This window comes from Heterocephalus glaber, unplaced genomic scaffold (genome assembly GCF_053883595.1).
Source record: "Heterocephalus glaber isolate CG9 unplaced genomic scaffold, H.glaber_assembly_v1.0 deba00001600, whole genome shotgun sequence".
In the NCBI taxonomy this organism is placed as follows: Eukaryota; Metazoa; Chordata; class Mammalia; order Rodentia; family Bathyergidae; genus Heterocephalus; species Heterocephalus glaber.
The window spans coordinates 29,929,338-29,941,009 of record NW_028258372.1 but is presented as its reverse complement, the minus strand read 5'-3'; the positions used below and the strand labels follow the sequence as shown (position 1 = coordinate 29,941,009).

The window sequence follows — 11,672 nt, the reverse complement described above, 5'->3', positions numbered from 1 at the left end:
TGGTATTTACTGGTGAAGCCTACATTCAAGTTATGTTTCTATTCACAAAAGCTGTAGTAGTCTTACAATAAAGTTAGAAATTATCAGAAAGCATTATACAAGCCCATTGTTTTGCATGCAGTTTAATCATTATTGAAATGAAATTTATCTCAGGAATCTATTTGATATTTTTTATCCTATTTGATTTATCAGTATCTGAACCCTTTGAAGAATTAGTATTCATACAATTTTACAAGTATAAAACTCAATAAATCCTAGAGATCCATCTTGCTATTTCATTTTATTTTGTATTATGATGATAGTTCCTTCCTTTCAACCTATCAAAACCAAAGTTGTAACTGTTTGTACTTTTAACAAAAATAGTAAACATAGTTTGTAGTAATATGTATATATATAAATAATATATATTTTAATGTACAAGAAAATCACAACACAATACATTAGAACAGACACAACTTTCTGAGAGAGAATATGATTCTGAAGCCATTCATCCAAAACCTGCTGACATTGTGGCATGTATTTTTGACTCTTCTCAATTTGTCTGTCATCTACTTAGTATATATTCTACACAAAAACACCAATATCAGAATAGGATTTATGTTGGAAGATAACTGAAAACTTGAGATTAAAATTTTCTACATTTTTAATTAATTAATCTGTTAATACACGTTTACAGTACATGGTATTGGACATTATGTACTCAGTCTTTCCCCACATCTTCTGTCTCACCCTCCTCCATCCCTACTTATCTATTCAGGGTTAAATTTATAGTGCAATACTTTGTAATTTTTTTAATAAAAATTCCACAAACTTTCCTATTTTGAAGTCTTTTATGTTGAAATGTTAATTCATATCCAAATTAAATATTTGTTATGTAACTGCAGTTATTAACAATAATTGCATTATATTCTTGGGGGAATAGAGAAGTATGAGACATTATTTTATACAGTTCATATTATAGCCACTACAATGTTCAGAGATGGTACAGTTATAAAAGCTAGACTATTTGGGGTGAGGTGGGATTTGAACTGGGATTTGAAGGATAGGTCTGGCTTTGAAGAAAAGAGGTACAGAATTCTAAAAATGAGGAACCGCAAGAAAAACATCTTTGAGAGTGGAATAAATATTTTTGTTGAGCCACTAGTGAGGATTCCGTGCTTGTGTACAGAATGCGCCAGAGTGAAGACTATCAGGAGGTAGAACTGATGCTTTCAAGTCTCGTTAATTCTTAGAATATGTAATAATGGTGATTTGAGAAGTGGACATGTTGGTCAGTGTATGAAACCAGGACGTTTGACAGTCAGGAGAAAAGAAAGTGGATAATCCTAATCAAGTCCCTATCAAATACAAGTGAAACTGGAATGAGTCTTTCAACAGAGTTTAAAGCAGCAGTCAATAACAGAAATACAGTGATACAGGAAATTAGTGGAGACCAGTTGGTATTAGGTCTAATATTAGGGTGGGTGTATTGGGCTAATAAAAATAAATTAAGTCAGTATGAGGGATTAGTGATAAGAACAAAAGGTAAATATTACTAAATTGTAACATCAGAGTAAGTAAAAAGAAAGACCAGCTCCAACATTCCACGAGTGAATTATCAATAGAGAATTTCATTCTTGTACTACCCTGTCTTATGTGTAGTGATGCATAGAGTCTGGAGGCAGAATTGGACATGTGACTGGGGACACTGGGGCTTCAAAGATGAGAGAGAGGATAAGGATAAGCAGCCAAACATACCATTCCTCATGGGTGAACTTGAGAGTACATATTGAAATATTGGGGAAGAAGTTAGATATGAATGCCTTAGAAATAGGGAGAAGCATTCCATTTTGACATCAATTGTTTTTAGCAGATCCTTGATCAGGGGGCAGCCACGTCAAGGCAGTTTATTGTGAAAACTCTTCTGGCTGTAACAAGCTTGAAAAAGAGAGAAACTGGACATATGGACAGCAGATGAGAATTTTTAAAGCAAAAATAAGTTTAAAGTCATGGGGTATATTAACATCATTTGTCAGGCAGTTTCAGAAAAGTTGTGAGGGCTGGAAGTTCCAGTGTGGGCTGAACAGTGAGTAGGAAGTGAGTAGAGTAAATGGCAAGAGAAGAGAACTATTTTCAAGAGAATGCCTGAGCAAGATGAAAAAGAAGTGGGAAAATGCTGAGAGAAAGGGTACCTTTTTCTTTTTAAGGAAGGGAAGTACTGATCATTTCTATTTCCATATGGATCCTTAGGGGAAAAGTAATTTTCTGCTTTTAGGACCAAGAAGAGTGGAACTTCTGAGCAGTTGGATGTTTTGTATGTGAGGAAGACTTTTGATTGAGAAACTGATCAGATTGTTTTCATTTTATCTTGACTTTAAAAATTTAAGGTTTAACTCTGATCTAACCAGAGGAAACGTACAGCTCTTTGTGGGATAGATTTCAAGTATCATTCCTGATTCCATTTTATGTCCTTGATCTAATTTTCCTCCCTTTTTCTTCTATTGCTAATGCCTCCCAGCACCCTTTCTTCCTTTTTGTAACCTTACAATAACTCATTTATAGTACGTTCAGGATATATATTCCTTATACCATACCAAATATATATATTTTACCCCTATACCAAATATATGTATTTTTATCTCTATACCAAATACATATATTATCCCTATACCAAACACCTTGCCTGGTTGCCCAGTACATGGTAAAATTTTTATTGAGTATTTGTTAAATGAGTGAAATAATTTAAGCGTAGACTATGAAAAAGAGAATCTTACTGATACTTTGTTGAATAACATGACAGAGTTTAATTATAGCTTGGATAAAGGCACTGAAGACAGGAAATAGCAAAAAATTGGTATTAATTCTCTTCTGGAGTTCTTATAGAGCTAAGTGGAACAAAATGAATATTGAAAAAGTAATGTACATTTATGGAAAATAATTAGGTTAGATTTGAAAAAATCTCTAATTTGCTATCATATGTAAAAAGCTTCAATTTTTAAAATCTATAAGATGTTGCCTTTTATGTTTGTCTCATTTGTTTTTGTGTAGAAGGGAGGTGAAGGACTCTTGCATGGGGGGGGGCACAGTGAGGATTCATGCCTTCTGACCTTACCTAAGGGGTTTCTCTGCATAGGACTGTGCCCACATCGATTTTGGATATGTTTACAGTCCATTTTCTCTAAAATTTGAATAATTCTACTTCTGTATTGCCAGCAGGATCACTTTCTTCAATTCTAGTCTTTTTCAGGTTACAGTGTTACACGAACATTGAGGACAGTGAAAGGGAAGGCAGAGGCACCTCAAGAGCAAAAAAAGAGAATTCAGAATAAACAATGGAGATAACATTTGAAGTCTTTTCTTCCAACTTTCTGAAATATACAGTATATTATCATTATTTATAGCCACCTTATAAGTGAATGTGTTTAACCTGATTAAGACTTTGTAGAACATGTACATGTATCAAAATATCACATGTACCCCTCACATACATGCAATTTTTAATGTATCAGTTAAAATTGATTTAAATTTTTTAAAAATAAAAAAGAGTAAACATGTTCTTAGTAACAAGGAATATGAATTTTAAAAGTTAGCAGGACTAAATTTAAGTTTTGTATTTAGGTTCAAATAATGGGGAGAATTTCCTTCCAATAAATTCACATGAAAATAAATAGGACTTTTATGCAATAGGTACAAAAATAGTATGTGATTAAATAAGAAAGGGTCACAACACAGACAGCAATGTCAGATGTGAAGTCAGATCAAGGGATAGAATAGCTTTATTATAATCTACTGGAGTCCTCAGGTCTCAGTCTTTTAATACTTTGGGCAAGTCAGAACAGAAGGAATTCTGGAGACAGTGATGCCAGAGGAACAGGCTTAGTATCTTGAATACATCAAGGGTGTATGAAAACATAGTTTAAGGTCATATGAAAACATAGTTTAATTCTGAAGATCTCTAGAGAATGTTCCCCCCCAAATAAGTATTACACTAAGAAGTATTTATTAAGAATCTATTGTTAATCAACTGAAAGGGCAGTGATGTCTGATAAAAAAGGCTGCACTAGCTAGGGATTTAGCTCAGTGGTGCCAAGCCTGCCTGGCAAGTGCAAGGTCCCGAGTTCATCCCCAGTACCAAAAAAAAAAAAAAAAGAAAGAAAAGAAAAAAGCCTTCGGTAAGTACTGTGGACCAAATGGTAGAAGTTATGAGGAGTCAGATTTTAAATAATTATTGTAGTACATGAACAAAGTGGACATCCCAGTCCCTACCACCAGTGAGGAGTTCTAGTAGCTTCAGGATCTCACAGAAGAAATATCTTTACCTGCCAGACTGTACGAGAAAAGTAGAAAACTTTTAAAGGTATTTTCTAACTTTAAGAGTTTATGTGATACTAAATTTTTCTATTGTCTGTGATCTTTTGGAGTCATTTAACATTTTTTAAACACACAAAAAAATTAAGCAACCACTAGTCTTAGTTACTTCTTTGTATTCAGTGACTAAATAATCTTATTTATAAAATGTGTTCTGTGGGTGGAAGTAAAAAGAGTTTGAGAAAGAAAGAGGGGTGGTTAACACCCTTACAAAGCTCATTACCATCCTTTAGTTTTTAATAAACTTGAGGAGGGGAGGAAATGCCTCATCTTGTCTCTCTCCTCCTTTTTTTTTTGGCCAGAAGTTTCCTAAGGGCTGGTGCTTTCTTAACTTTTGAACAACCACAAAAAGAAGGAAAAGAGTCATGTTGTGTATGCTTGGTTATGTCATTTAGAGACAGAGCTGACGGTTGTCATTTTGGGTGATGACTTCTGATATCTCTCATAGCTGATCTGATGGTTTAGAATGCTGTCTGGCTATTAGTGACCACTAGATTAATCATGAAAACCTTTCCTTTTAGATTATTTTAAAAGGAAATGAAGTTTTAATGCTTAAAATATAGAAAAAAGTAAAACAATATTAAAGAGCACCATAGTAAAATTCCAGAGAACTTAATTCTAGTCCTCTTTTGTTTAGGGTAAACTGTGTGGGTTGGAGCAAACCCCCTTGTCTCACTTTTGCTTTCCGAGGTATATTATAAGTGGGCTTGGATGAATCATCTCTAAAATCCTTCCTAGTTCTAACATTTGGAGACATGTGTCCTGTTCTGAACAGGAAGGCTTCCCTTTTACACTGGGTGACAGCAAAGTCCTCTGGTGGTTTATATCAACCTCAATAAACTACCTATGAACATTTCAATAAAAAACACTAGCAAAGTTTCTTCTTTTAAATATTACTAGTTGAAACATGTAGAATATAAAAACTCAAAAAAAAAAAAAATCAGACCCTTCAAATTTAAAGACCTAATCCAAAATTGAGCATCTGAAATGAACAGACATTTCTCAGATGAAGTACAAACAACAAATAAATGCATGAAAAAATGCTCAACATCAGTGGTCATTTGAGAAATCCAAATTAAACACTGACATTTCACCTTACTCCAGAAAGAATGCCTGTCATCAAGAAATGATTCAGTCAGTAACAAATTCTTGGGAGGCTGTGAGATAAAAGGAATGCTTCTCCATTGCTGGTGGAGTATCAACTAGTGCAACCACCGAGGGGTCCGTAGGAGGAATCTTCAAAAAACTAGAACTAGAGGTTTTATGTGACCTAGGTATTCTCCTTCTAGGTATCATCTGAAAGAGTTAAAAGCATTATATCACAGATATATCATAGCTATGTTTATAGCAGCCCAATTTATAATAGCTAAGTCTTGGAAACAAGTCCATGTGCCCACTGAAAGATGGATGGATAAAGAAAATGTGAAATTTATATACAATAGAGTACTACTCTGCCATAAAGAAGGATAAATTTGAGACATTTGTAAGGAAAATGGATGCACCTCAAGACCATAATCTTAAGTGAAATAAATTGAACACACAAGTTAAAACACTGTTTTTTCTTGTGTGAAAAGCCCAAAGGATAAATGAGGAGCATAATGAAGGATAGATACTGGGAACTAGGAAAACATGTTCAAATAGGAAGGGGAACCAGTAAGGGAGGAAAGGGAAGAGAAGGAAGGGAAAAAGAAAATGTAAGGGCAAACAATGGAAACAAAGCTGTGTGAATGAGAAGGGGAAGAAGGGTTGAAGACAGGAGAAGGGAATGGGAAAAAAAGAATTGAGGTGGGTTATGTACAGATTCAAATTCCCTCTGATGAATGTGATCAGTACGTATGACAAATATGTACTAATAAAAAGAATAAAGTTTTAAAAATTCTAGTTGCTAGTAACAATATTAGTTTTTATAGCATTTTGTATATATATATATATTTTTTGTATCCATGTCAGAAACATTCCTGTTTGGTGGGTATAATAGAAAAAGAAAATAAAAAGTGTATGAAATCAGTTCTGTCATATAAAAGATACCAAAGTTTATCCACAGACACCAATAAATCCAGTGTTATAGCCACATGCTAGGTAGAACTGCCCTCTCATCATTCTCTTTATTTAAATTTGACAATTTCTTACTCTTTCAGTGCAAGGTACACACATTTTTTTCCCTCTTTCACCAGCAGTTTCTTTCCTTTCTTTGTTTTGTACTAGGAACCGAACTCAGGAACTTGCACTTGCAAGGCAGGCAGTGGCACCACTGAGCTAAAAATCCCCAGCCCTCACCAGCAATTTCTGAATGCTTGTGATTTAATAAACCTGGAAAAGTGTTATTTATCATTATAGTTATGTTGCCTGTAAGAGAGATACTCTTTTCTCATCTACTACCACAGAGGACATTAGTGTACTCTGGGGTAACCTCGATGGAGAAAAGATCACTTCATCATAGCCTTTATCCTTCTGTTTGCATTTAAGATAGTTAGCAAAGATTACTAAAAGGAAGTGGCTTTCAAAAAGTGAAAATAGAAGGAAAAAATAGAAACAAAGCTTTTGTATGTAGGGAGGGGAGGGGGGGAATGGGATAAAATTAAATTAAATTTAAAAAAATAAATGAATGAAAAAGAAAAAGAAAGATACTTGGATAATACTTTCCTTAGTGATTTGAAAATCTATCTGGTGCCACAGGTCTCATGGGAACTGGGCTCTTCTGTTAGGTGGTCTTATTCGTACTTGAGGGAAGCTGCATTCCTATGTCATCTATCTGCAGGACCACAAGTCCCAAGGGGTCACCTTCACTACTTAGATGCCTCAGCACAAAACTCTGGGCTGGTTTCCTCTTTTGACTGATATTATTGTACTCAACAGCTAGAAAATCAAGCCAGGCATTCAATAGTTTATTCTGGATTGGACAGAGAAGTTTGAACACCAGAAAATAAGATAGAAAGATTTAATAAGTTTTATTGCCAAGAAAGTCCCATATCTCTGTGGCCTCTGGAGGTAGACAGAATTGTGTTCAACTTTTTTTCTTACTTGGTAGCAGTGTGGATTTGAACAAATTGACTGACTAAACTTGCTAAGCTTTAACCCATGTGAACAATATTTGAAAATAAAAAGCATGTATTTTAAAGGGTTGAGGTGAGGATTAAGTGAGAAAGCACAGACAAAGGTTTAGCATAGTACCGGGCACATGGAGAATGACGAAAGACTGGACTCCCACTTGATCATTCCCTTGTGCCTCGCATGTGGTGACCAGTAGAAACTCACTCTAGATGTCAGAGTACAGAGACTTCTACTAATAAATCTGAGTTATGTTAGAAGTAAAACATTGTTATTTTTATTATTATTATTTTTTAGAGTTTTGTTCATTTTATTTAACAAATTTGGGCCACAAAAACTTAAATCTCTTCCATACATTGTATTCATGTATCTTGGCCTGAAGTAAATGCTTGCTGGGAAGCTTGTTTTCATAATTTCCTTTTTTTTTTTTTTTTTTTTGGTGCCAGGGATCAAACTCGGGCCCTTGCCCTTGTGAGGCTGGTGATGGCTCATAATTTCTTTTTAAAGTTCTCAATTATCTTCTCCTTTTAACATTAGAATTATACCTAAAGAGATCATCAGCAAGAGACTCTTCTTTTGCATGTTGCTTTTGTACCTCCATTTCCTGTCTTCACCAGTCTTCTAATTCTGCGTTCTTTCGAGCGTGATGAACTATTAGATCTGATCCTCCAATGATGTGCGGAAGTTTATCTGCTCCAGGAAATGTGACCTTTTTGAATTTCTTGAAATTCTTTAGTTGATGACCATGATCATTATTTGTCTCACACAGATTTCTGTAAGTGGAGTTACTAACCACCAGTGATCTAAATTCAGGCATTAACAACTTTTTGGAAGGATCTCACTGCTGTCCTGAAGTTCATCATTATTAGATACTGCTTTAGTTGACCACAGTGATTCTTTCTTGAGCTCACATTTCTTCCCAACTTCACTTTCTTGAGGTATTTTGCCACTTGCAAGAGATGACAGCAGCAGGAGAAGCCTGCCTCTTCATTTTATCCCTTCCATCTACCTGTCTTTTGGATGGTGCTAGCCACACTGAGGGAGGGGCTTCCCATTATCCACATTCAGAACTATGCCAAACCAATCACTGGACTAATTGAATAATTATGCACTCTTAATCCCAGCAACACACCCTTAATCCAAGCATCACACACCCCTGATCCAGCCACCTCTGAAGAGCCTCACCTGTGAGACCATGCGGCTTTGGGGGACATCTAGACACAAGCCATAACAGCAACCTCCATATTAACACTTATTTTGGAAATGGTATTTACATCTTTGAAAAAAATGTTAACCTAAGGCATCAATATAAATTCTACGTAATAGAAAGACTGTAGTGTATCTCTGAACCAATGTGTTGTCTTTCCCATGCCATTCACTACTTAGAACCTTTGGAGAAGTTTTTTTTTTTTTTTGTACCAGGGATTGAACTCGGTCCTTGCGCTTGCACAGCAGGCGGAAAAACCACTGAGCTAAATCCCGGCCCCTGGAGAAGTTATTTCTTTAAGCTTCTATAAAGGGAGATCTCAATGATCCCCAATACTTCTAGGTCTAAGTGTATATGGGTCTTATGAGTCTATATAAATATATTGTTGACATCTATATTTAAGTCACACACATTATGTCATTTAGGTAATTGTTCTTATTTTTTAGTTAGAAATCCTGAGGTTAAGAGGTATTAAATATTTTGTCCAAGATTACACTGCTGGTAGCATAAGAGGATATAGGTTTAGGTGTATCTGATAACTATAGCTGGGCCCTTGTCTCCTCATTGTTTCTACAAGATTATTTAATTATATAATGGTTAAGACAAAGTAAACATTCTGGAAAATAAATTGTTAACTTACTGCGTGTGATATACATCACTGTAGTCTTTGTTTTTCCTCCATTGTATCCCTAGCTAGCTTTGTTAGTCCCTGGGTCAGATAAGCCATAGAACACTTTCATGAGGGGAGCATTATATATATTTACCACTAGCACAGTGCTGTAATGTAGAAGGCATACAATCAATATGTGTTGAATAACTAGCATTCAGGATACAAATTTATTGTTTTATTTAGAAACCATTTGTTGTATACTTACTATGAGCAAGGTATTCTAACACAACTTTGTTGCCTTCCAGGAGATTATAATTCAGGGAGTATGGGTAGGACAAGTATTTTAGTATTATACAAAGTAGCATATTTTCAGGATGATCACCACTCCACTCAAGCCTGCAATGTAGGCTGGATGATAGCATCCTTTCATAGTGCTTGGTTTCTTTTTTAATTGGCCTATATCTAATTTCTCAGCTTCAGAACATATTTTAACATGTTTGTTATCTAAAATGTTGAGCAATTCAATTCTTTGGTTAGCTTAACTAAACCTCTCGGGTTTGTTCTTGTCAAATATGAGGTAAACCTATTACCAATGGCATAGGGTAACCTTTTTGTCCACTCTATGAAGGTTATCCACAGAAAGAACCAGTAGGATTTATTTTTTTCTTCTTCAATGAATTCTGTGGCTCTTGTGGTGGAGGCTGGCAAATTCAAAGCGGTAGGGCAGGCTGACAGTCTGGAAATGTTCATGCAGGAGCTGATGATTCTGCCCTTAAGGCTTTCAACTAATTGGATGAGGGCCATCCACAATTGAGGACAATCCCCTTTAAAGTAAATTGATTATAAATTTTTTTAAAAACATGTCGAAAAAATACCTTTTCACAGTAACAGTTGGATTAATGCATGACTGAATAACTATACTATGACCTAGGCAGGGTGAAATGTAAGACTCTCGCAGTAACATCTATAGAAGAAAACTCTCAGATAATAGTCTTTTCCTCTTTCTTTCTTTTGTTTTTCATTCTTTTTTCTCTCTACCTCCCTGCCTCTTCACCCTTCCTGCCTCTTCTCTCCCTCCATAATGTCTAAATTTGGGGTGGGGGTTTTAAAATCTTAAAGCAGTACCATAGAGTTATGGAATTCAAAGTAATACTTTCATTCCAATAAAGAAGTAACATTTGTGTCCTTCCAAGAAGCATATTATAGCAAACACTTCTGGGAAATTTGTACTTGATAATATACAATTGAGAAAGCCATTACTGTTGAGATTTAGTTTCCACTTGTTCCTGTCACTTTGCTTACTGAAGAAAGAACCAATCGTACCAAATGGCTTGAAGTTTAGCCTCTGTCACTTATCACTTGAAGTAGGCTTCTCTAAACCAATCAAAAGTATCTTAAACTTTTAAAGACACATTTTCTAATTCCCTTTCAATTCAAGGCTGAACACAGGTTTGCTACCTAAAGTCAAGGTTAATTTCAAGTCTGTTTTAGTAAACTTTCTATACATCAATCTGTATGTTTTTCTGGAACCATTTTTTTCTTTTCAGAAGTTTTATTAGTATTTGTTTGTGATACACTGTGGTTATGTTCCACTTAGGTTCATCCGTATTGCATCTTGGTCTTTTTTACTCCCCCTCCCCTCTCACCTCCCCTTTTCTACCCTCTTCCTTACCATCTCCTTCCCATTGTTACAGAGTATACTTCCCCATTTCTCTTTTGCAATTATTCATTAATTTTATTGGTACATTTTAGGTGTACAATATGATAACATTCATCATTGGGAATTTGTACCTTTACATAATATATCTTGGTTCTTATTTTTCCCCCCTTCTCCTGCCCTCCCTTCAACTCTCCACCCCTCCCTATTTACAAAGACTTTGTTTCTATTTCTTCCTTTTCTCATATTTATTCCTTTCCCTTCTTTCCTTTCCCCACTCCTCCTCCTTTCCCTTCCCCTTTGGACTTTTTCTTCCTATATCACATTATCTATTATATATTTTGATCCTGTTTTACACTTTCACTTTGTCACACCAGAGAAACTATTCAGTATTTACACGTGTGTCCTATTTATTTCACTTACAAGTATGGCCTCAATGTGCATCCACAAAGCGACTGTGATAAAAATAGCATGGTACTGGCAGAAAAACATACCTGAGGATGAATGGAGCAGATTAGAAGATGCAGAAACAACTCCAGACACACTCAGCCATCTCATCTTTGACAAAGGAGCCAAACACCCTCACTGGAGGAAAAATAGCCTCTTTAATAAATAGTGCTGGAAAAATTGGGTTTCAACTTGCCAAAGATTAAAACTAGACCTGTATCTCACCATGCACTAAAGTAAAATAAAAATGGATCAAAGATGTAATATTAAAACAGAGACAGAAAAATGGCTGGAAGAGAGGTTAAGTAGAACCCTTGGGAAGACATTGGCATAGGAAAAGATTCATGAACAAAACC

The 11,672-nt window shown here is 35.3% G+C and overlaps 1 protein-coding gene across 1 annotated transcript in view; it reads right to left on the bottom strand.

The window, feature by feature from the left end:
- Nucleotides 1-11,672, bottom strand: part of Rgs13 (regulator of G protein signaling 13) — a 102,469-nt gene that overhangs the window by 44,616 nt on the left and 46,181 nt on the right. The window lies entirely within an intron of this gene.